Raw genomic sequence first — 27,052 nt, 5'->3', positions numbered from 1 at the left:
TCTGGAGAGAAATCAAGCTGTGAACCACTAGCAGCCCAAAACTCTGCTCATGAGTACAGGACTCTGAAGAGAGATCTGGGTGATGTTCCACAGCACCCAACACAACAGCCAAGATCATCAAGTGGAGAGACTCAGAGACCCCACGAGAAGTGAAGTGATCTTTCTCATAGGCTAGCTATATAAAAAGGCATTGACAGGATCCAAGCCTACATCATCTGGTTTCTACATGGCAGCTCTCAGTTTGTCACAATCTGTCACTTCAGTCACTTAAAATTACTGCAGACAGGGAAAACTGCCCTCCCATTGAACTATGGGAAATCACAATTGCTAACAATCTTTGAGTCCAAATTGTGAGACTTCTTACAACATGAACAGCCTGAAGCTGAATGGTCCACTCAGAGTTAGGAAGACTAGCAGGAATGATTAAAAAGCATCCATTCAGAAAGCATTCCCGGACTCATCACCATCTGGTCAGATCTGATTATTACACAGTCAAGGAAACTCCTGCAGGAGACACCACAGGGAGAATTCTTCTGAGGCTGCCATTCAGCATTTGTAACAGCAGTGCAGAAGAAGTGTGATGTACGACAGGTACCCTGTGCCAGGTCCCCTCACATCTGATCCACTCTAGCTACTCTCCTTCCATCAAGTCCAGAGAGATAGGAAGGTGCATGATAAAAGGAGCCAAGATGCATAGTTTAAAAAAAAAAAAAGGAAGAAGTATTTTCTAAGTTCTGGAATGCAGAGCTGCACGCCAACTTCCATCCACACTGGTCACCAGCCTCCTCTCTCCAGCTAGGAACGCCAATGCCATTTTTCAAACATCCCAGATGCTTCCCTGCACGCAAGACTTCCTAACCAATTTTTCAAATTAAGCACAACCCTGAAATTTGGCTGCTCTCTCAGTCTGCTTTGAAAGAATGTCAGCAGTTTTGATATCTGCCACATTTTATTCACTGTAGGTTCAGGATCCCCACAGAACAAAAGCTACAAATAAAAGAGAAAGAGAATTAGGAAGGAGAAAGCCTGCTTTGGCAGGGCGCAAACTCTACTGAACTCACAATGGAGGGAGAGAAGACCTGCTGGGCCTAGATTCTTAGTTAGAGAAAAGGAGGATCAACAAATCTCACCAAGAAATCCCAAACGCAAATCAGAAAAGCTTTCAAAACTCGACCTTCTTTACAGATAATAAGCAGAAGGTATCAATTACATTTACATTAATGAGACTGAGCATTAAGAGCTGAGTAAATCAAAAAGCCTTCCTGGGCTTATTCAATCTTGAGAGATTTTACCCAAGACATTTAGCAAACTACAAACAAGATGATATGTGAAATAGGCTAATTTGACAATTCTTAAGCATTCATTTGTAGTCATCAGTAGCACTCAGGTAATCTCCCTACTCAAAATTTTGCAATGGGACCTATGGGCCAGTAGATGAGGAAATGTCTGGGCATTTGTTGGATCTTTCTTCCAAAGCTTGGAGGCTGACTGAGAAAAACTTCTCAAGTTTAACTACAGCACGCTGGCTGCAATACAGCCATCATCATCACAGCTGGCAATGCTCAGAGCTTTTAGATCAAATCCTGTTTACCTGATATATAATCTGTTTAACACATTTCCTTCACTATGTTATCATGTTAAGATTTCCTACTCTACAGATCGAGTGTATCTTGCATGTGACAGACATGATTTAAACCAGCAGTTCTCAATCAGGGGTGATTTTGACATTTGGCAATGTCTGGAGATAATACTGGCTGTCACAACTGTGGGGGAGGAGAATGTGCTAATGGCATCTAGTGGGTGAAGGCCAGGGACACAACTAACTATCCTACAATGCACAGGACAGGTCCCCACCACCACCACCAAACATACAATGAAATATCAATAGTGTCAAGGTCGAGGAACTCTGATTTAGACCTTGCTCTGGTTGAGAATGTAGAAGTGCTGTGGAAGAAAATGCTGGAAAACAGCTCAGCTTTGTGCAAAATACATATATGATGGACAACAGAGCTTTTTTTCACTTGAAATCTACTAACCAGATATATTTTAGGATCTTGCACTATACAGAGTCTACATATTTTATAACACAGAAATATAAGCAATTAAAATGCCTGTGTTTCTGCCTTTTCTGATCCCTGCCCAGGGATCTTGCTGTTCAAGAATTAGAACACCATTTCACTATTTTATAGGAACCCTGAACTCTCTTCCCCAGTTTAATGACTGGTTCACATTTGCTGCTTTGCCTTGTTTTATTGCTTTGTGCTTCAAACCAAAGGGCAGAGATGACTTTTCACTATTCAAAAGATGTACCTCTATGTCTAAAGAGGGAAACTCTTCTCAAATGCAAGACTAATAGGAATCATAATGCATGGTATTCCCCCACCCTTTCTTACTTTGGAGCTCCTTCATCATGATGTTGGCTGCTTTCATCTTAACCCAGGTTATCTCTTCTTAGATATTTCCCCCTATCTTTCCACATGCACAAATTCTTAACGACAAACAAATGAAGTAAGTGTTTGAGAAAGATCGACGCTCTTGGTCATTTCCTTTCGCTTTCGCTATAGTCTGCCAGTCAGATCGACCATTTACGTATTCTTTCCCTCATTTCCTTTATGTAGTCAGCTGTCAGGGTCTGTATATTTTCACTTTGAACCATCTCTTCCACTCCATTTGTAACATCACATGCCATCTCTCAGACTCCCAGATCCCCTTATCTGATGTTCTGCTGAACCTGAGGCATTCCCTTTCCTCCCTAACACCATCCCAACTGCATTTTTATATAATACTCATTTTCATTAAACTTCATTCATTTTAACCTACCTGTGTTCTAGTTGTTGAAGACTTAAGGAGGTGTGGCAATATAGTACATTGGACAGGTTCCCCCAGAAATTCTGGTCTACCCCGAAACTCAGAATAAGACCTATTTGGAAATAGGATCTTTACAGATGTCATTAGTTGACATCATACTGTATTAGGGTGAGATCTAAATCCAGTGACTTTTGTCCTTTTAAGATGAGAGGGCACACAGAGACACAGGGAGAGGCAGTGTGAAAATGGGGCCAGAGATTAGAATCATGCCTCACAATCCAGGAATCTAAAACATTGACAGCATCCACCAGAAGCTAGGAGAAAGGCAAGGAACAATTTTTCCCTCAGAGCCTCCAGAAGGAGTCAGTCTTGCCAATATCTTGACCTTGGACTTCTAGCATCCTGAACTATGAGAGAATAAATTTTTGTAGTTAAGTCACCCAGCTTATGGTAATTTGTTATGTCAGCCCTAGAAAACTAATACAGATGGCCATGAGAATATACCCTACACCTCTCCATCTACAGGTAGTATAAAGCTCCCAGCTACTTCATTCTGATATCCACAGGGGCATTTGCACCAAGGCCACCTTTCTCATGGGCTCTTCTAAGCCAGTGACCTACTGCAGCAGATGTGCAAAATAGACCAATTCCTGGGAGACACACAGTCCTTTGATGAGCCACGTTGTCTCAATGACTCTTTCACAGCCCTACCACATGTCTTTAGACTGACCAGTCTGGGACGCTGACACCCAACCTCCTTTCCTTCTCTTGGAATAGTCTTGTCTCCTGGTCTCATGGCTCTCCAACCTCCCCCAGCTCCCTTCCCATTTTTTTTTCCTCATTAGAGTTTCCCTAATAAAATCTACACTCATTTAATTGTACCTTGGTGTCTACGCCTTGCCAAACTCAACATAACCCAGAAGGGAATTACAAAACCCAATTTCTATTTTAAACAGATTTCTTTGCCTGGTTTGTGGAGAATGGATTCAAATTTAACAAAATTGCAAGAGTAAAGACCAAATAGGAAGCTCATATAATAGCTAGAAGAGCAAGGCTTGTGGCTTGCAGTAGGCCAGTGGTAGCAGTGGCTATAGTGGTCAGATTCCAGATATACTTTGGCAACAAAAGATAATGAATCCTGGTGATGGATTTATGTGAGGGTATGGGAAAATTGGCATCGAGATTGATTTCTTAATTTCTACCAAGAAGGAACACTAGGATATTGGTGGCATTCACTGAGAGGCAGAAGACTAGAAGAAAAGTAAATCCACAACTAAAAGATTAAAAGTTCAGTTTCATATATATGTAAAGATCAAAATTACTTGGAATTATCTAAACAAAGATTTCTCAGACAGGTATAAAGGTATGAAGCTAAAATTTCTCTATGAATTCAGGAAATATCAGAATATAGTGTTGAAAGCTGAGGAAGTAGTTAGAATCACCTGGAGAAAAAAAGATAGCATGAACAGCAAAAGGGTAGTCCTGAGGCCTTCCAAAATATAAAAGTCAAGAACACAAGAAGAAACAGATGATGAATGCTAAAAAGGAATAATTACAGAGGTAGGCGGAAAAGTGTGAATATGGTATCCATAAGCCAAAAGAAAAGAGCATTTGGAGGATGAGTAGAAGGTCAACTGGCCAAAAGCTGCTATGAGTACAAGCAAGAGGATTTCAAATCATCTGCTGGGTTTGGAGACTGAGTCTTGGGTCATCTGCCATATTGGTGCAGTGGTGAGAACAGCAGCAAAGTAGGAGTGGTCTAAAGAGAAAAGAAGACTTCAGGCTCAGTTGACACCAAGCTGGGAAACCTTTTTGCCCCAAACACATAGCACAGATAGAAGAAGCATGGTTTTCATAATAAGACGATACAGCCAAGGAGATTTCCATTTCATGTGGTATTTTTGAATGTATACTTAAGCATTTTCCCAACACTGCCTTAATAGTTTTAAAAAAATTAATTGTAACTGTGACAAAAAACAAGACACAGTTTTGTGTAGACTAGACAATCAACAGAAACATAGAACAGTAATGAGGGCAATACATACATTCGCTCAGAAATGAAAAGAAACAAAAGCATAGCAGAGGCACCAACACCCTTTCTGTCAAGCATCAAGTTCTGATCCCTTGGCATTGAGGGATACTTAACTCCCAAGAAACCAAGACAACTTATTTAGTTGACATTCATTGGAATGACCATATCCACTTCTTAAATATTGAAATATTTCTGTACTACTTAGTAAATAGCCTGTATTCCAACCCCCTCCCACAAGGTGTTGTTTTAAACAAATCATTTAAGAATAAAGTTACATGTACAAATTATTGAGTCATCATATTCTTAGCTATTTGACTCTTTCTCATTTTACTACTTTCTGTAGTGAATATATTCCTGCTATAACCTAACTCTCCATGTCATTTCCAAAAATCACTGGCACAACCTCACCAACTTTATTAGAAATGACATCATTCATTATGTTTAGGTCACTGGGGACCTTTGCCCATAATCTCAGTCTCTACTGCCATTTCACTTGGAAACTTGTGGTCCTTCCTTAAGAAAAAGTGGTCATTACAGATACTTAGACCTCAGAAATAAAGACTACCTATGTACTTTACCCTAAAGAAGTAATTTTCAGGTATAAAGTCAATGAAAACTTTAAAAGAGTGATATTCAAACTGCAAACACCCAATAAAGTTACTCTTTAAAGCAAAGGGACTAAAAATAAAATATAACAAAGTTTGTATGGGACATTACCCTGAATTTTTCACTGAATAAAAAAATTATTTCTTAAGTATTGCATATTTTTCATCTATGTGAGATCTATAAGCACATGCCTCCAAGTCATTATTGATACAGAAGTCTATATAGTCAGACACTAGGACTAAAGCACACATTATTTTGTGAGTGCTCTCCCCAAATGAAACCAGAGCAACGAAACATTAAAGGAGAATCACTGTGGACTCTACTTGGAATCCCTCATATACCAATGATCCTGGGGAGGTTTGGGGATCCATACAAAGTCACTCCCTGTCCCACAACAAAAGCACTAGGTATTTTTGTTTGTAGTAATGAAGTAACCATAAATATACTTCATGTTGCACAAATACTCCAGCTACCTGGATAAAGAGCATGCATGCCAAAGAGGGGAAAAAAATCAAACAGAATGCATTTCTATATTAATAACTCTGTCTTAATAGCAATACCAAGGGCCATGTAGCTTTCTGGCCAGGGTTTAAGATATCAGTGGAGGCCATCTACACCAGGCAGAAAAATAAATCTTCAGAATATTCAAAAGATCCATGTCCTGTTTGAAGAATACACAGGGGGAGAGACAAAAGTTTCCCCTGACTTTCAGGTGCACTTGGGCTGCCAGCAAGTCCGAGTAATGAGTGGCCAGACCACACACGTGCTCTGCTCTCTGTTCACTGGGCAGGCATTTGTCAAGGTGTAAATTATTTATAGTGGTCTCCAAATGCTCTGAAAAGCTACTTCATTTTCTTAAAAATAACAGAAAAAAAATGCTGAGACAAGTATTAGATGAAATAGGAGCTTAGTAAAGGTATATTCCAAGAATTAAAGGTTGCCTTGATTGGAAAACACACACACGTGCATAAATCTTGCCAATACCAAATGAAACATCTGATTCTAATTATTCAATTCTTACTTTTTTGTCACTTTAGACTCTAAGGACATGAATAACAATATTTAAATGTAAGCATTGAAAATAGACAATGGCTTAAGGCCTCATCATTTTAACATATCTTCACTGAGTGAGAACAGATACCCCAAAAATGCATAATTACATAATTACTTTGTAGTGACTCCATCTCTTAAAGATTCTCAAGAATACTAAAAACTTAAGAACAAAAATGCAGCACTTTTAACTCTTCACTGAAACTCAATTGTAAGGTAACAGTACAGTGACACTGACTTTTTTATTTTTTCGTTCTGTTTTATAGGTGTAAGAAAGGGGGGGAGAAACCAATTATCTGTGTTAACCAGCAAATTCATGGTCAGAATGCTGTCCACAGCAAGTGACAAAATACTTGATCATGTGAAGCTTAAGTAATAAAGTTATCCCATTTCTTCATTTAACAAGAAGTTTCAAGTAGCAGTTCAAGGATTGGTTCAATAGCACAAATATGTCAAATCACTGGGTCCCAGAGACTAACTTGCTTACTCTTTTCTTCGTAGCCTCAGGGTGCTGGCTGCCAGCTCCAAGCAGTATATCCCATGGAAAGTTGATGTGTGAGTAGATGGGCTCCCTAAAGGAGCCTGAGCTAAGGAATGGGCTTCAGTTGATGGCATCCAAAACACAAGAGGCAGAAAAATCCCCTTTCCACAACTAGCTCGCAAACTACCTCTTATCTGGGAGAAAAAGCAAGTTCCTTAAATCCTCCCCCCAGCAGATTCTCCATGAATTCTCATTGGTTAGAAATAAACCACATGTTCACACTTAGGCCAATCAATGTCTAAGGGAACCAGATTACCACACTGAATTAGACAAACCAGCTTCATCTGGGGCTGGTTTAGTTGCAGCCTGAATAGAATCAGGATATTGTTAACAAAGAAGCAGAATGTTGGTAGGCAACAAACAGCATCTGTCACAACCATACTTTGCATATACTAGAGGTCAAAACATTTGGCTCAACTGGACATTTCAAGAAAAGTAATTTCTCTTTTTTCCCCAAAGTGATGTAGAGTTTCAACTTTACAATCCAGCCCTCTGGTTGCCCTCCATGCTGGCATAATAAAGCACCAGGAGATAGATGCCTGTGGGCTTCCAAGGTGTTTAGATCCCCAGTGACATGAGACTCCATAGATTCAAGTCAGCATGCTGAGCTCCCCTACCTGGGATTAAGCAATTACTGCAGACTTTAGGACACAGAGTCACAGTGAAAAATACAGCTAACCAGAACAAATGCATATTACTACTTCTATTTCTGAGCAGTTTTCCAGCTTAAGTACAACCCGTGGCTATAATCTGATCAAGAGGTATCAGAGCTAAGGCTAGCTGCGGCAAAGAATATCCGTGCTGACAAGTTAAACACTGATTGTTCCCCCAAAATGGAATGGCCAGTTTAGATTATATCAAAGAACTAATAAACATCATTCTCTAGAACTCGAAACTGAACCAGATATAACTCAGCTTGAGATTTTAACAATTTACTCTACCCTTTGTTACTGACTTTTTTATTTCAACTTGACTTGAATACTCTGCTATAAACCCTATTATGAGAACACAGTGGTATTCTATCCAGTCGGCCCTGCAGTTGTAAATCGGAAATTCTAAGCACAATTCTGATCTTTCTGTACTGTGAACTAATGCACTCATACACATTGACCTAGGGACAACCATTTCAGGTGCCTAAAATAAGAGATAAATGAAAAAGTTCTTCACATCCTATTATGGACACAGATGTGAACAATTATAAGGTGATGCGCAAGAAAGAAAGAATCTGGAAAAGGAGTATAACACACAATACTATGTACTCAAGATGGGCTTTGGAGGCAGACAGAAGGTGGTTCAGATCCAGCCTGGGCCACTTATATGCTATATGACAGTGCATGCATTGTTTTCTCTCTAAAACTCAGGAAAATGTAATATTACCCCATACCAGGAAGGTTTTAAGAATTCAATGAGATGACAAATAAGTGCTTGGCACCATGCCCCACAGAGAGGGGAAGCTAAACATTTGTCCTTTTTCCTCTTGCTCCTCTCCCTTCTCCAGGCAGAGAGCAGGGAAGACTGTTCCAGAGGGTAGGAAGCTCCAGCTTTAGGCACAGTGGACCAGGGCTCAATTGCCCTGACTAAAAGTGTTTAAGCAAATTTGAACTGAGGTCAGAAGGAAGAGTTGGGAGTTAGGCCCTGCCTGTTAGCTTCTTTCCTACTGCAGCCAAATTCACACAGGCATCACCCTAGCTGGGGCCCTATTTACCTCCAGCCACGCTCCACGAATCAGGAATTAAAAATCTCTTTTTCATTGGGGCTCCTGCGTGGCTCAGTCGGTTAAGCATCTGACTTTGGCTCAGGTCATGATTTCATGACTCCTGTGCTCGAGCTCTGCATCAGGCTGTCTTCTGTTAGCACAGAGCCTGCTTTGGATCATCTGTCCCGGTGTCTCTCTGCCTCTCCCCCAAGCTTGCTCGCGTGCACACTCTCTCTCTAAATAAATAAACATTTTTTTTTAGTGTTTTTTCCTCCATTTTCTCAGGTCCCATTCTCTTCTGCAAAACATATAATCTGGCACTCATTCTCGACATGGGATGGGAATTATTCTCAGGTTGTTTAGATTTTTTAAAAATAAACTACGTGGTCATGTAATTTACATAAAATACAGTGTACTCATTTAAAGTGCACAGTACAGTGAAAAAGCTATTAAATATGTAACTACATATGCATCTAACTACAGACTATGGAACGTTAACATCACCCCCCCAAAATTCCTTCATGCCCCTACCAACCGTTAAAGTGAGCACCCTAGGGAACTACTGATGTGACTTCTATCCCTAGAGATTAATTTTACCTCTTCTAGACTATCATATAAAAGGAATTCATACCGCAGGCATTGCTGTATGACTGACTTCTTTAACTTAGCGTAATATTTTTGTGAACCATTTGTTATCTATTATCAATATTTCACTTAGTGTTATTGCTGAGTAGTTTTTTTTATTATATGGATGTACATGATGAGGGACATTTGGTTTGATTTCCTGTTTTGGAGTTTATGAATAAAACTGCTCTTGACATTCTTATTCACAATTATATGGACATATATTTTAATTTTGCTTTCATCAAAACCTAAGAGTGAAATTTATGGATCATATGACAAATGTATGTTTACACTTTTAAAAATTGCTTAAATGGCTTTTTAAAGTTGTACCATTTAATATCCCCACAGACAATGTATGAAAGTACCAGTTGCTTCACATCCTGATCAACACTTAACATTATCGTATTTTTTATTTCAGCCATTCTTCTAGGTATCTTCCAGTATCTCATTATGATTTTTATTTGCATTTCCATGATAATTAAAGACATTGAGCATCCTTTCAAGTACATATTGACCCCTCGTATTTTGTTTTAGTAATATCTGTTCAACCTCTTTGCTCACTTTATATAAAACTGAAGAATCAGCTTGTTAATTTCTGCCAGAAAGTCTGCCAGAATTTTCACTGAAATTGCATTAAATCTATAGATCAATGTGGGGAAAGATGCCACCCTAATGAGGTTTTCAATCTAAGAATATGGTGTATCTCTCCATTTGTTTAGGTCTTTTTTAATTTTTCCCAGCAGCTTTTCATAGGTTTGGATATAGGACTTGCATATCTGCTACTGAATTTATCCTTAATTGTGATTATAAGTGGTTTTCTAAATTTTACTTTCCAATTGTTTATTATTAGTATGTACAACTGCAATTGAATTTTGTATGATTGTGGTGGGTTGAAAAATTTTCCCCAAAATTTGTCTCCACTCAGAACTTCAGACTGTGACCTTACATGGATATAACATCTTTGCTGATATAATTCAGTAAGGGTCTGAAGATAGAAACATCTTGGATTTAGCTGGGTAAATACAATGACTGGTACCCTTATAAGAAGAGGAAAGGACTCAGAGAGACACACACAGAAAAGTCCACATGAAGTTGGAGGCAGAGGCTTGAGCTACGCCTGGGGCCACCAGTCACTGGAAGAGGCAAGGAAAGATTCTTTGCTTAAGCCATCAGGGCAGGTTGTTCAATACATACTTTTCTAGCTGTTGATGTGGACAAGTCTCATATGACCCCTTGTATATTTTGCCTCTCATTTATTTTGGCATGTGCGCTGATGATAAATCTATTGCTTCTTCGCTCCAAGTCCATAATTTTTTTTTGTCCTGCATTTTTAGAGTAAAGCAAAACCCCATAAACACCCCTGGTTTGTTAGCTAGCACAGTGTCAGGCTTTGCCAGTGGAGAGGGTTAGAGGGACACTGGAAGAAATAGCACAGAAAAGGGCTTCTTTTCCCAGTTCTGGAGTGATTTTTTCCCCTCCCTCTGGGATGGCAGCTGGTGGCATGCAAGGCTCCCAGAGATGCTCACTTTCCAGCCAGTTTCTGTGACCCTCCAGAGGGCAGCTGTCTGCAGACAAGCTTCATCCCTCAGGGCCTAAAAGAATTTCTCCACCATCTACAATCCATAGCCACACCCTGTCCCATGAGATCAGAATCTATGGTTGTAGGAGGAAATGTCTTGCAAATTTTTTGTTCCTTCCTTGGCTATGCTCCTCAGTCCCATAATAGCAACTCCCATATTCCTAAGGATCCTTTTCTACTCATTTTATTCATTACCCACTTTTACAAATTAATGTTTTTTTGTATTAAATATTCCTGCTTAATAGAGTGACATCTTTAAAGTACTTAAGGAAAAAAACTGTCAGCATAAAATTGTATATGCAGTGAATATAGCTTATAAAGTAAAAGAGAATTAAAGACTGCAAATAAACAAAAACAGAATCTGTTACTAGCAGGCCTGCATTATAAGAAAGATTAAAGAAAATTCTTCACATGAAGATAATAATACCAGAAAGAAACTTCAATCTACGCAGGGAAGTTAAAAATACCAAAAGTGGCATAAACAAAGTTAATAAACAACTTGTTTCAAATACTTTTCAAAGTCCATTGATTGTCTGAAGCAAAAATAGTAGCAGCATTTTGTGGGATCATAACTTAGGTAAAAGTATAATGTGTAGCAAAACTAGTATGAAAGATGGGAAGGAAGATTGGGGACACATTGTTGGAAGATTCCTACATTGTACAGTAAGTGGTATAGCATTATTTGAAGGCAGACTGTAATTAATTTTAAAAACAATCTCTATGACAAACTTTACATCCAGAGAAATGAAAACTTCTGCTCACACCAAAGAATGCCCACAAATACTTTTTGTGATTTTATTCATAATCTTCAAAATATAGAAGCAACCCAAAATCTCCCTCACCTGCAGAATGGATAAACAAACTGGCTATCCATAACATAGGATAGTATTCAACAATAAAGAGAAACAAACACCTGATATATGCAATGAAATGAATGACTCTCAAATGCATTATGCTAACTGAAGGGGCCAGTCTCAAAAGATTATATACTGTGATACCATTTCCATAACATTCTAGAAAAGGCAAAATTATGGGGACAGAAAGCAGATCAGTGGTTGCCAGGGCTCAGGGTGAGAAGAGGGATTGACCACAATGAGGGTTGGGGAATTTTTTTAAGATGATAGAACTGTTGTATGTATTGATTGTGGGGTAGTTACATGCCTGAATGCATTCATCAAAACTCATAGAACTGCATACTAAGAGTAGTCTATCTTACTGCATATAAATTATATCTTAATTTAAAATAAAATGAAAAAAATTGTCAGTTTCCCCATTCAAATTACTGGTGTCACATCTATCCCTGACTGGAACTTGACTGTGTACCAGAAAGTTTATTTTATTGTAGTTTATTAAGAATATTTTTTATAATATAAGAATTTAACTATAGCCACTTAAAATATATTAAGATTAAGTTGCTCTGGCCATTGTTTATGAAGTAGATGGTAGGCTTCTACTGCACAACTATTTGTTAGAGAATCCCAAGGTACCGCCTAGAGAAAAACTTGGGCTGGCATAATTTCATCCCAGCCAACATCCCCAGAATGGTGTGTGGCCTTCTCTTCAGGAATGCACCCTAGGTAAGTGTCTCATTTTTTGCAGTAAGATCTCTACCTTGCCCCCAGTATGCTAAAGTGCTAGAGCATGTGTCCATGCACAGGAGCAGCAATGCCAAAGAACATCATGCCAGTTGCTATCTAGGCCACAATGCCAAATTCACTGCTGCTCAAAACCTAGCAAAAGTTTCAGTGGAAAACAAGAATTATGGAAGACTGCTCTAAGCATGTGCCATCTAATCTCTCCTCTGGATTCTTTAAAATTTGTCCCTGAGTTAAATTAAACCATTCAAGAGAGCAGTCTACCTACACAACATCATGGTGACCTCTATGAATTGATGTGATTGAATTACCATTAAGGACCTAGATTGAAGAAGGTTATAAGAAAGAGCTCAATGAAGCTCTTTGTTTTTATCAAGGACATTGTTCATTTTGGTGCAAAGTGCCTATATCTGTCCTTAGTATAACATATGGTTGTGTTTCTCTTGGTCAACATTGTGACACAGAAACTAAGACTGGTCCTACTGCCTATTTATTCACTCACTGCTAGAAATCTTAAAGACGAGTCTAGCTTAGTATTGGTAATATTGCACGTAGGATTTAAGAAGGTGCATTCCATGAACTAACCTACCTGTAGTTACTTTAGTTCCCTTCCTTTATTTTTGCTAGGACTCATTTTTCTTACTCTTGTTAATTCAGTTCATCCTGCTATTTTATATTATAGCTACCTAGCAAAAGATGAAATATAAATAAATTGAAAATTGCATACATGTATAGGGACTTGTGATCAGTTTCCCTGTGGGCTAAATAAAGCAAATGTGCCCTTTGTGCTCTGGCCCTGACAAAATTCAGTCTTCTGCATATAGAAAAGAGTGAAACAGCCAGCCATTTTAGGCCACACTTTTACCATCACTACAATTTTTGTCAAAATCATAGGTCTCAAAAAGTAAAAAGAAAGATTACCTTTAATGACACTTTCTTTTTATGATGGTTCAGATTATTTGTTCTTATTCTGGTTTACCTGCAATGAAAGATACACCACAATTTTTAATCTAGAAAATTACTTGATGATACTGTCACTGTAATAAAATCCAAGCTATAAGACTAAGAGAAAAATAGGACTTGGCAAGTAGAGCACAGCATTTGCTTGACCTGCCTACTACATACAAGAATACACAACACATAACCTGACACCAGTACCATTACATTTTTTTTTTTACATCTCGGCATAAATTTGCTGTTGCAAGACTGGGGTGATAGTACTATTTATAAATTTATTTTGGAAAATCTGGATTCTAATCCTGACTCTTCTGGGTTCCCTGAGTAGGTCACAACTCTTAGGACCTCAGTTCTCAGCCATACCAGCAAATGATAGTGACCCTGAATATAAATAAGGGTCCTTTAGCTAATAACATCCATAAATCAATAAATAATTATTGGACACCTGCCATGCTTCTAGTAGGCACTGACACTCATATGTCTGTTTATGAGATGTCAAAATTTCTACAAAACATTGTGTTAGATCTCAAATTTAAAGGCACACTATAGATAAATCTCAAAGTTCCAACTATACTATTATTGAAACACAATATCTAACAAATTACTGCAACAAACACCACAAATTGTACACTAACTCCCAATTGTGTTTATTTCAATGATTCACCCTGTACAGGGCTTTCCAACTCCAAAACTCTACCTTTCTTCTCCCAATACACTCCCTGTGAGTTTCCTCCTCTGTGTTCTTTTCCCATTCTTCAGGAAATAAGGGTAGACTCTCAATGTTTAGATTAACACTTCTTTCCACCTGTGAAGTGATCCATATCTTAAAGAGGGTGCAATAAACACTAGTACTATCTTTTAGTCCATGTATACATGATCTTAGATTCAAGAACATAACACACACGAAGATTTCCCAAGGTGTGCTTTTTGAGAAAAAGAAGTATGTCTGTAGGGATGTGTCTGTGTCTGTGTGTGTGTGTGTGTGTGTGTGTGTGTGTGTGTGTGTAAAACAAAGAAAATCCAAGCATAAATTGTTGTTATAAAAATAATTTGGCCTGTTATAAAAAAAAGGGGGAAAGACTATTTGAAACAAATATAGTGAAGAGAAACTGATTCGTATACTATTAAGACTGAAATGGAAAGAAAATGGAACAAGCATTTCATTTTCCACTCATCATTTTAGAGCTTGAAAAGATGAACAGGAAGCAAGGATTTGTCCAGAAATGCAACTATGTTTTCACAATTTTAGTAAGCCAAAATAGGATAAAATCCAACATCTGCAATTTGAGAAATGATTTTTATCATTTTAGTAAAGTCTATTTTAGCACATGAGCAGATACCTTTTTTATGCTTCCTGCAATGCATAACCTTATCCTGTCCTCTAAAGCTTTCATTTTCCCTAGAATGACCTGACAGCCAGCTGAAAGCTCAAGATGGGCCGCCTGACTGATTATACCCTGGGAATATTTATGTAACTTCTTGATGACAGCAAAATACTGAAAAGAGGATACAGGAGATAAAGTAATGGAAGCTGGCCTAACTTAAGCCTCATGTAATCCCTAGCATCTCCTAAATCACAAGGTAAGATTAGTCAGTGATAAAAATTCTTTACCACTTGGCAGCTGTCTGAAAGCCTGCATTTTCCTTTTGAGTGGACTGTCAAATTTAGAGAATTTATGACCTGACCTATCAAAGATATTACTTTCAAGTCCTTGACCAATTTTATAAACATTACAGACAACTATTATTATGTGGGTTTTTTTTTTTACTTTTATTGTTTTTTATCAGAGTTACATCCCAGCGGTTCACACGGTGAATAGTTGAATGCTACACCAAATCACAGTGGCATCTGATCAGGCCAAAGCTCAGGAAATGGTTTTCCTCTTTACTTCTGACTTTTGAATGACTTCCATTGCAAATGTGAAAAGGAGTCTTTCTTCTTTCCTGTATGTATGTCAAAAATAAAGCATTCTCTGACCTCTTAAAAATCGTCTCAATTTTTACCTTTTAAGAAACAAGAAGTCTTTCATCTTTTTTCTGGAGTCCAAGAAATAATGTTACATAAAGCTCCATGCAATATAACACAATATTTAAAAAGCTTCATATGAACAAGGATGATTCACAGTGATAATCAGAGAACATAAAACACTAGATATTATGCAAATATATCATTACAATAAGATTCTTTAATATAACTTTGATCACTATTAGGATGCCTACATTATAACATTTATTTAACAGCTTCTATGTAGCCTGATTCTTTCACTGCAATGTAATGTGGATATACTAGTTTTAAGTCAAAAGTGCATTCTACTGTGATGAATCTACCTGGGATTCTCTCCAGGAACCAAATAGTTTTATTTATTAGATTTCTTCCTCAGTGAAAGATACAGTGAGGGGGAACATTACTTTCTGTTAAATTTAAGAAGCATGTAATATAACAGATCAAATCTACAGTGGATAAAAGCATAGAAAAATTCTCTCCATTTCTTTTGCTAATGTGTCCACGACCTAGCAAAAATACTATGCTCCAGGCACAATGAAATGCACATGCTTGGGAGCACTACTAACATTTAAATATAACAATAAAGGCACAAAATGCCACCACAGCGAAACTGACACTTTCTCACCATGATCCTGTGATATTGGACTCTTAAGGTCAACCTTCAAAAAATACATGCACAGAAGTTATAGGTTCACCCAAAAGTCAACAATATAACTAAAAAAGAAAATCACAACCTACAGTTGGCTCCAGAGAGTGAGAATTAAATAGAAAATTCCCGCATATATTTTGAATTTTGTTCAGAATGGTCTGTTTTGGTTCAATAAGTGAGGGATGAAAAAAACAGTAAAAATCCAATTTGAGCCTTACAGTTACAAATCTTAAACGTTTTCTTAAAACCAACCATATTTTATTGAATGAAACCAAAATCCTAATAATACTCAAAACACCCATTTTTATAGTTTAATTTCAGATCTAATAAAAATTAAACTATAACAATATTGGCAATACAGAAAATTTTAATGTTAATGATTAGGATGACTGCTGTATCAGGGTCCCAGCAATATACGTGTTGCAAATTAAGGGATTTATTATAGATATTAGACTTAATCAATGGTGGGAGGAGACACAAAGTATAAGTCCAGAAGGCAAAGGTTGGGGAATCAGCCCCAGAGGACAGGAAGGGGACCTGATGAAATCTATGGATGACTGTTAACTCTGCATCTGTTGATGAACCCAAAGTGGCTATAGGTCAGTAGGGCCTATGTTGAGGAATAAAAGTTGGATATAAAAAGATGTAGAACAAGATGGACTGAAGTCTTCAAAGACAAAGCTAAATCAATGAACCCACTGGAATACTTACAACCTCTATCACACTGGTGACCTACAGATGAGGCTGGTACTTGTCACCATATGTGCCTGGTCTGAGACTCAGAAAACTAAAAGGGTGATCTGGAGAGGCTACAAGCACAGATGATGCTGTACTCCATCCAACAAGATGAGCCAGCAGATCAGCATCAAACTCCCTATTTGATGTTCTACAGTACACATCTTATGTCGATAGTAAAGCAATAGAAGATGAGGGAATGGAAGGAACTGAGATAAGAGTACATCTTATGTCGATAGTAAAGCAATAGAAGATGAGGGAATGGAAGGAACTGAGATAAAGAGATGATAGATAGATAGACAGACAGACAGATAGATAGACAATGTATGCAAACACATTCATATCAAAATAAGTGATAAATTATCATGACTATTACAGTTCTTATTTCTAATTAGTCATACAGTTGTAGCTGGTATGCATACCTTCCTTCTTCCACCATCCATTACACTTTCCCTTTGCCCTAGAAGCAATTTTGTTACTCAACTTTCCTCACCTGTTGAGGTGACTCAAACCTGTATTTTTGAAGTGTTTGGGCCATCCATATTAGATTATTATGTTTTTTCCATTAACTCTTATGAAGTTTCCAAGAGGTACCCCAAGGATATTTGCACTCTAGACACACCCTTCCCAACCCCAAGCAGCATAGCAGCAACATAATTACTCCCCTGATAATCAATATAAACAACCCAGCCACCACAGCACCTCCTTCTGTGCCTGCTGATTCACTATCATGAGAAACCCAAAGTGACCAGTCTCAACTTCCAAATTAAGGGAACCAGTACTGTGTCCTTGTAGAAGCATTATTCCTTGGGGACTCTGACTTCTAAATCAGCAGAGCCTAAAGTCACTGGGACAAGGAGCCAACATTTTGTTACTGGATGATCACTAGGGGAACTATGAGAGGATCCTGTCCCATTTTCACTCCTTGATTCCAGAACCCTTGAATTCTGGATTTGGGAAAAACAAGACCATGTATTGCACACTGATGGAAAGCATATACCACATCCTGAAGAATACTGTCCCAACCCTGCAGTGTGTTGTCATATAGCTGGTGCTATAATAACATCTTCAAAAGATCACTTCACCACTCTATCTGGTCTCTACTAACTATAATAGAGGGTTTTAAAAAAAGCATTTCCAGGTAAATAGCTACATACCAAGTTATGAGAGTATGTTTCCTCCAAAGACAAAACCACATCTGGAACAGCAGCTAGAATTGGAATTAGCATCCAATTAAGGGTATGCCAATCCACTGACATTCTCCAAGACCCATCTGTCTGCTGCACAAGCCAATATGCAACTTATGTGAAGATGTGAGTCACCATTTTGCAAGACCCAGTGGTTGCCATATTCTCTGAAATGACTTCTAACGTGTACTTTGTCTTTGATTTATTCTTTTGGTAAACAGAAAAGGGTCTATGAGCTACCTACCACATGGCCTTTCTTATTAAAATAGCCACCATTCCATTGGTTGGTGAACTAATGTAGGGATTCCGCGAGGTGCTGAGGATGCCTATTATGATGATGCATTCCCAAACTGGGGAAATAATCACAGGATGGATTCAAGGACCCATTGGTATACTCATATCCAAATCAAAAGTCTATTGATTACCTTGTATCCATAAGCCACTTCTCTGACTGTGGACCACAATGGCATTGAGGGTTTCTAGAAGTAAGTGTCAGTTATGAGACCACTATCCAGTAATTGCCAAAAACACTGGTTGTTTCTCTTCTTCACTTTACTACCCTGGTAAATAACAATAGGTCCCTTTAAGGAATGTTGAGATTTCCAATATAAGATGTTGGCTATTTTAAAGGATCACTCCTCAAGGGAACCTGGCCTCCCCTTCATTCAAGGAATTCTGGATCTGGAAACTGGCTCATGTCTGGGAATTAATCAAGAGGACATGACTCCACTGTTGTTATTCAAGTCAGGCTTTTGTTCCCAGACCTAGAATTTGCCACTTAAACAATTCAAGTAAGACTATAAGAGGCTGTAAAAATATTTCAGTTTGACAGACACCATGATTACCAAAAATCTCTCTCTCCCTGTAGATCAAATTCTGAATATTGATTCAGCTCTGCTGTCTAATATAGTAACTACACCCACCTTGCTTTTTACAATTAAGGGCCACCTTTTGGTGGCCCTGCCACTCGGGATCTCATCATCTCCTTTGAATTTTAACGGCCTTATTAATGACAGCATACCCACTGTCAGTCCTGATCTATAAAGAATAGCCACTACAGAGGTCTTAAAGGATACTGGTCTCCTTTACAAATATATTTCTTATAGTTTAAATGCAAAAAGTGTTCTCTGGATCCTCCTATGAAATACAGTTCAGGGTTAGGTGCATAAATCTTATGTAACATACCACCTCTTACATTACAATTTCTTAAGCCTTTCCTAGGTCTATAGTACATCCAAGAACTCCTGAAATTTCAACTTTAATTAGTGTAGGTCATCTTGGGGCCCATGTTTCAATGAACTAACCAAGTACTCTTAGTGCAATATTAGCTGCTTAAGCTAAAACATGAAATCCAGAATCTCTGCTTAGTTCATCTATATTGACAAATTCAGTTCAATCCATGACTATATTTCTCTCACACTGTTCTACCTTAGGATTCATTCTCATACATGTTACCCAGGATTCTATCAATAAAAATTGGGGAAAATCTTGCAGTTATCTTTGTGTATATGGCACTATTTTATGTGTCACATTTTCAACCCCCAGGGCCAGCCCCAGGATTTCAGTCTGGTTATGGATCTAGAACATATTGAATAGACATAGGTCTTGAGAAGGATCAGTAGTGCTTTGCAAGGCTTTTACTTCAAAGGAGACTTGATGTTCTTCAAAGAAGTAGAAACCAACTTCCACACACAATGGACAGGAGCCTCTTCTAGGAGGCTCAACAGAATTAAGAAAGCCAATGTCCTCAGTTTCATCAGATCAGTCTATATGTCCCCATCTCAATTTTTTAGTTTCTACTTCTTCCAAATCCATGTAATCAACATTAAAAATTCTGCAAAAAAATTTAGAAAACTTCAGGGCTAGACATTAGGTTTGGTTTTCAGAAAATTCAGCCCTCTGTTTATGTTAAATAAAAATTTTCATAGGCCAATTAGATGAACTCTAGTCCCTCCTGAGACCTGAGACCACCATTTTCTTCCTTCAAGTTCTCCTGTACACTTAGAAACAGCCTATCTAGCAGAACACCATGCACCTGTTACCAGTCTCAGGACTCCAAACACTTCTGCCCATTGCATCTTGGTGTCAGAGTCACCAGGGAAAACACAACGCAAGCACTGGATGGAATAATGCTTTATTCACATAGAGAAGAGAGAACAAGATCAGCCTCAATAGTGGGTGTCAGTCCCTCATGGCCAGTGGGCCACTCCTGGCAGCCAACACAGGGCTGTTCTATCTTGTGTCTCATTGGAAGAATCCCATCCCCTCCTCTCAGAGGACAGACCTAACAGTGATATTGGCCAGGGTCCATAGGATGCTGACTCATGCAGAACAAAAGAAAAGATGTTGGGCTTACAACCAGAGGAAGATATTCTCCCACAAGTTGATAACTCTGGCACAAGCCTGTGTGAGCTCTTTACCTCCTGGTAATGAACTGTCCAAGGCCCAACACCCATACTTAGGAGACTGAATGGGGGGTTGAAAGATCCACCAAACTGTGTTTCCCAACACCAAGCATTAGCATTTTACCCATAGCATGTCATGGACTACAGTGTCCCCTTTATCTTTGGCAGCAGTGCTATTAGTGATGCTAAATTTCATCAGATCGGAAAAATACTTTCAGATAATCCAGAACCAAAATAGAGACCCATCCTCAAGGTTCTGTTCCTATGGAAGCTCAGAAAGCACAGGCCACATATGGTACCATTATGTGAGAAGCAAATGGAAAAATCCTGCTTTTATTTTGAATTTTGTTCAGAATGATTTATTTTACTCAGGAGGTAAAGGTTAAAAAAAAAAGAAAAAAATTAATTTAAACTTCAAAATTACAGGGACACCTGGGTGGCTCAATCGGTTAAATATCCAACTTTGGGTCAGGTCATGATCTCACGGTTCGGGAGTTCGAGCCCCGCATTGGGCTCTGTGCTGAGAGCTCGGAGCTGCGAGCCTGTTTCAGATTCTGTGTCTCCCTCTCTCTCTGCCCTTCCCTACTTGTACTCTGTCTCTCTCTCAAAAATAAACAAACATTAAAAATTTTTTTTAAAAACCTCAAAGTTATAAATACCAAACATATTCTTAAAGCCCACAAAACTTAATTAAGCAAAATCTAAATATTCAAAATCCCCACTGCTTTCTTTATTATGTGTTTCAAGTCTAGAAAACAATTTTTTTGAAAAAATAAAGAAATGACAGTGTTTCCAAAATATTAAGTGTTAGTACTGACTAGCTTGAATGCCTACACTAAACCCTAAAAAGGAAATAAATGAAAGATGGCTACACTAGGCTTATCAGGAAAAGAGATTTGCACAAGGCAATGCATTTGATTAAGCAGAGCATATGGTATATATGGCAATTAATACAAGCCCTGTGGTGCAATATTTGCCTTCATGTATGTGGCAAAGCATCCTTTTCCACATCATCCTATTAAAATAAAATGCATTTGCAGCAGAAGTTAAGTGCACTGTCAGCCCAGCAAAAGCCAATGATTGGTATCTTTGCATCTCTTTCAGTATAGAAAAGATTTCCTCCCTCCTTTCTCACAAGCTTTTAGAGGCAAGGTTTAAAAAACAAACAAACAAACAAACAAACAACAACAAACCAGCATAAAAATCCTCTTTGAGATTGCTTTTATGTTGATTAACTGACATGTAAGGATTATCAGATATTGCCCTGGAAAGTCATTAGGCATGGATAGGCATCCCTTTCAGAGAAACTCTACCTTCAAAACCAACTCAAACCATTTGAATAGAGAACAGAATTGAGTGTGGTTATCCAAATGATGCTCTCCTTAATATCACACAAAGCTCTAGTATCCAACCTGTCCCTTCAAGTGCCCTACTCACAATGCCAAGCAAATACTGGCAGGTCCCTCTAAGCATACTCTTTCTAGGTATAGATCCATGAAATAGTGCCAATGTATTCACTGTGACTTGGCTTCTTGCAAATTCTCTCTTTTAATGCATTGTATTCACCAACAAATGAGTGTCCCAGAGAATTATGTCTGGTATATCGATTCCTTTCTACAAGATAAGAATCTTCCACTCTATTCATTTTTGTTTGTAAATGCAACCTTTGCTTAAGTCTATTAGGAAAAAAAGCACATTAGTGCATTTCAGGATATCATCCTATTATACTCATTTGTCTTTTGGGTCCATTCAACCTTTTCAAATATTAACTTTCACTGAACTCCCTCAAAGTACAGAGTCACATTTTAAGACAGCAGGAGTAGTAAAGTGCAAGGTCACATTGCAAAGTCAGTGTTAAAGAGAGCAAAGATTCTCAAATTAAGTGATTTCTCTGTTCTATGGTGACCTTAGACATGCCCTCTCTTACCCCCATCACCAAGTCAGAGATCCATCTCACTTCCACAGGGCCTCAATCCCACCAGGTCTGATACTAATGAGAAGGGAAAGAGCTTCATCTAAGTAACCTCATCACAACAGAACAGATATCTTACAAGTTCATGATTATGGCAAAGGTCAACAAAGGTCTCTATAGAAAACTGGCATACATGAAAGGTATAGCTCATCAGGGAGTTAGAAAGCAAGGATGTCCAAATGTTCATGATCACCTGCACCATCCTGCAGCTATCAAACGAGACAGAGGCACTACCAATGTATTTTTAAGTCTCTGTACTTTTTTTCTTAATTCTAAAATAGGCTCTTCCATCTTGTTATGGAGAAGAATAAAATACATACAAAAAAGTGCTTAAATCATGAATGTACGACTTGATGAATTCTCACAGGCCGAATACACCTGTGATCATTATCCAGATCAAGAAACAGAAGATTACAAGCACCTCCAATGCCAGTTTCCCCTTACTCGAAACCATTATAGTTATGCTGGCTACAAAGGAATCAGTGCCAGGATACTTCACATACTTGAGCTACATAAGCTACTTATTGCAGACTAGCATACAGAACTTTTAAAGGATGTAACTTATACATCAAAATATATCCAAAATTCTACCACTTCTTGCCATCCCACATTGCTACCATCTCTTGCCTGGAATTTTACAGTGACCTCCCAGCTGGTAACCACTGTTCTTTTTTTCCCCCTTCAGAATATTCTCAAAGTACCAGCTAAAGTGAATATTTGTAAATGGACATCCCATCATGTCATTCAGATCATATTATTCCACTGTTAATTGTAATGTTTCTCAATCTTGGCTGCACATTGAGTGGCTTCAGAACTATCAATGCCTGTGTTTATTCCCCAGGTTTTTAATTTAATTGGTCCTGGGGGTGTCCTGAGATCCCCAGATGATTCTACTGTAAAGACCTTACTATGCCTGATAAGGGAACATAAGTAAGGCAAGCTGACCGGCCAGCAGCAAACACCCACCCCCCACCAGGTGTGATATGTGTGATATTCCTCAGGCACTCCTGGCTGCCCAGAAACAAAGGAAAGGGGAAAAACAAATGGTTAACTTATAGAGATCATAGTCCTGAAGGACCTAAATCTCCATCGCCCCTCCCTAGTGATGGGGGGAACAAAGGCAGAAGGAAATGGCAGATAGAACTCAATTTCCTTATAACCTGCAGCCCATTGGCAAATACTTGAGGCAGGCAGAGTAAAACTTTTCTCCAAGAACTCCCTACTGTCTTAATTCTAATGCTTTGCTAGAGGGAAAAACAATCCTAGTTTGACAATAGCTAGGCCTCCACTATCCTGTGAGTCTTCTTAAGCATAGGAAAATCTTGCTAGAAACTTCTTCTGGACTTTACCTCTCCCAACTCCGTAGTATATAACCAGTCTCTCCTCATGGTCCCAGGGCAGCTCTTCCTGCCCACGGGTCCTGTTCCTGTGCTTCAATAAAATCACCTTTTCTCACCAAAGATGTCTTCAAGAATTCTTTCTTGGTTGTTGGCTCTGCACCCACAAATCCCACTGTCACTCCCAAAAACCTCATCATGACCTCAAAGCCCAACATGAGGCCCACATTCACTAACTTCATCTCTTACTATGTTTCTTCATTCACACCATTGCAAACACACTGGTCTCCTCTCCATTCCTTGAAGACAAGAGGCAAGCTCCTGCCTCTGAGCATTACATTTGCTCTTCCATCTTCTTCAGTTGCTCTTCCAGGGATATACAGCTCCTTCACTTGCTTTAGGTCTTTACATAAAAGACTACTCTTCAGTGACCCCTTCACTGGCCATCCCTGACATTTTATACCTCATTTCCTTGACTTGTATTCTCAGCAGTAATCACTATCCAGCATACAGTATACTTTCTTTCTTTATTTTGCTCAGCCAGAATAGGGCTTTCTGCCTGCTTGTTCAGGGTAGTGACCCAACTCATAGAACGCGAGTACCTAGCACATAGACAGAGCTCAAGAAATGTTTACTGAATAAACAAATGATGTTTTCAAGTAATGAAAACCCTGCTAAAGACCTTTGAGTCAGCATCTAACAGCCAATAATGGGACACCAGTTGTGATCATAAGCATTAAGTACATTGGAAGCCAAAACTAGTTAAATGAAAACAACCTAGATAGGAAGGTATAATTTACAACAAAATAATGAATATGCTCTGTGCACTTCATGCTTCAGACAAAAGAAACCCCTAGAGAAAGATCATATCTTCTTTCACAGAGCATTCAGAGCTTTCAGGACTGCCACACATGTAGAAGCTTCAAGAAATATATATCAGAAGCAGGAAATGGATTAGAATTAATCTTTCTCTTTCATATATATGTTTTTATATTTTCTTTGTAATTCACTCACCTTGGGTATTAGAAACTGCTTGACATATTATTATGGAAGTACACTCATTTGCAATGATTGCTTTAAAGCACATAGCATGGCATTCATTCCACCCACCAACTCTCAGCTGCCTCAGAGGACTTTCCCAGAGAAAATGATTCCTGACTCCATTTATTTTTTCCCAGGAAATAAATCTTGAACTAAGAGCTCCTGAGCTTTCCACCCTGCCTAAAATATTAGGCTAAAATATTTTCCAAAGTATCAAGCTGATGAGAAAGAAAGAGAGAGACAAACTCATCAGTACAGCATAAGAAGAACAGATCAGCAAATACAGGGCGATTTCCAGTGGTACCCGTACGTACTATTGACCAGGACTAAGTCACAATTCCACTGGGCCCAGCTCTCCTCTTGCTCAAAGGAGCTAATCCATTATTCATTTCCACCTACCTCAGAGACAGAGAATTGCTAAGGCTTATGTTTGAAAAAATTGTTATAGTATCTTGATATTTTGGTGTTTTTTTTATTGTTATCACTGTTAATCATAAAAATATAAACTGTGATGCTTTGTAGTTCTGATACCCAGAAAGATGCCCAATCTATCTGAACAGTCTGTAAAATTCTGGTTAATCACAATAAATATTGATAAAATAATAAAGCTTTCAAATTTCTGAATTCTTTTCTACTTCCTACACATTCAACTTCATGTAGGAATTTGTAATTATAGAAATAGCATTTTAAAAGGCCTCTAAAATTTGGGTTCCTTCTTAAATTCTGTTCAAGGGATGTAATTCCATTCTACTAAGCTATAAACCAAACAGTTTGTTTTGCTTCATTTTTCTCTTTTCTTGCTCCCATGAAAATTCTATTTTCTAGTACTTTGCAGTTAGAATGTTCTAATGAAGGGGTGCCTGGGTGGCTCAGTCATTTGAGCATCTGACTCTTGGGGTTTAGTTCAGGTCATGATCCCACAGACATGGGATCAAGTCTGGCATCGGCTCTGCAGTGATAGCGTGGGGCCTGCTTCCGATTCTCTCTCCTCTCTGTCCCTCCCCCCACTTCCTCTCTCTCTCTCTTTCTCTCTCTCAAAATAAATAAACAATAAAAAAAGTAAAGCCAAACTCAGTGAAACAAAGTACAAAAGTAGTTGCCAAAGATTTGAGGGCAAAGGAAATAGGGAGAGGTTGGTAAAAGAGTACACATTTTCTACTATAAGACAAAAAGGTCTGAGGCTCTTACGTCTAATATGGTGACCATAATTGATAACACTGTATTCTATAATTGAAATTTGTTAACAGACTAGAATTTAAATGTTCTCATCAGAAAAAAAAGAGTAAATATGTGAGGTGATGAATGTGTTATCTTGATAGAGGAATCCTCTCCATATATATATATATATATATATATATATATATATATATCAGATTATCACATTGCACACTTTGAATATCCTACAACTTTATGACTCCTAAAACTAGAAGAAGAAAAAAACAAAGTTTATCATTCAGCTTAGTTTATTCAAATTGGTTTATCATAAACAACCAGCTTATTCTCTTTGTTCAAAAAGTATTATTAAGCTCATATTATAGACTAGAAATTGGGTTAAAATGGTGAACAAAAGGGGGCGCCTGGGTGGCGCAGTCGGTTAAGCGTCCGACTTCAGCCAGGTCACGATCTCGCGGTCTGTGAGTTCGAGCCCCGCGTCAGGCTCTGGGCTGATGGCTCAGAGCCTGGAGCCTGTTTCTGATTCTGTGTCTCCCTCTCTCTCTCTCTGCCCCTCCCCCGTTCATGCTCTGTCTCTCTCTGTCCCAAAAATATAAATAAACGTTGAAAAAAAAATGGTGAACAAAATATATATGACCAATGTTATGGAGTCTAATGAAGAAGACAAATACTAAATAGAGCCACTAACAGTGATAAATTCTATAAAGGAAACTAACAAGACACTATAAGAGAGAACAACACATTTTTGTAGTCTGAGAATATGGGAAAGTTGGTGCAAAGACTCTGAGCAGGAAATTATTTGCTGGCTTGAGAAGTCCTGTGAAACTAGAGTAATAATGTCTGGAGAGAATATTTTGAGATGAGGTAGGCAAAGATCATATTATAACTGATATAATAAATTTCTTAAGAATATGGAATTCCTTTAGAATTACCAAAGGTCACATTTATCAGAATTTTATGCTTAATCAGTCAATGTACTGCTTCACAAAGCATCTTGCATGGATAGTCATCTTTATTTTAAATGATTTCATAGTCCAATGTGTGCAAAATTCAAGCTTAT

The 27,052-nt window shown here is 38.3% G+C and overlaps 1 long non-coding RNA gene across 2 annotated transcripts in view; it reads right to left on the bottom strand.

Moving 5' to 3' along the window:
• Window positions 1-13,514, bottom strand: part of LOC128314799 (uncharacterized) — a 388,750-nt gene extending 375,236 nt beyond the window's left edge. Inside the window, exon 1 of one of the 2 annotated variants that reach the window (XR_008296859.1) lies at window positions 13,453-13,514. This is a non-coding gene — a long non-coding RNA (uncharacterized LOC128314799). Of the gene's footprint in view, window positions 1-8,742; window positions 8,966-13,452 lie in introns of those variants that run through there. The other variant, XR_008296858.1, reaches the window with a different exon arrangement.
• Between the last annotated feature and the right edge of the window lie 13,538 nt (window positions 13,515-27,052).

The sequence above is a fragment of the Acinonyx jubatus genome, chromosome A2 (assembly GCF_027475565.1).
Source record: "Acinonyx jubatus isolate Ajub_Pintada_27869175 chromosome A2, VMU_Ajub_asm_v1.0, whole genome shotgun sequence".
Lineage (NCBI taxonomy): Eukaryota > Metazoa > Chordata > Mammalia > Carnivora > Felidae > Acinonyx > Acinonyx jubatus.
Note: the sequence above shows the minus strand (reverse complement) of the source record. Positions and strands in the feature narration are given on the sequence as shown.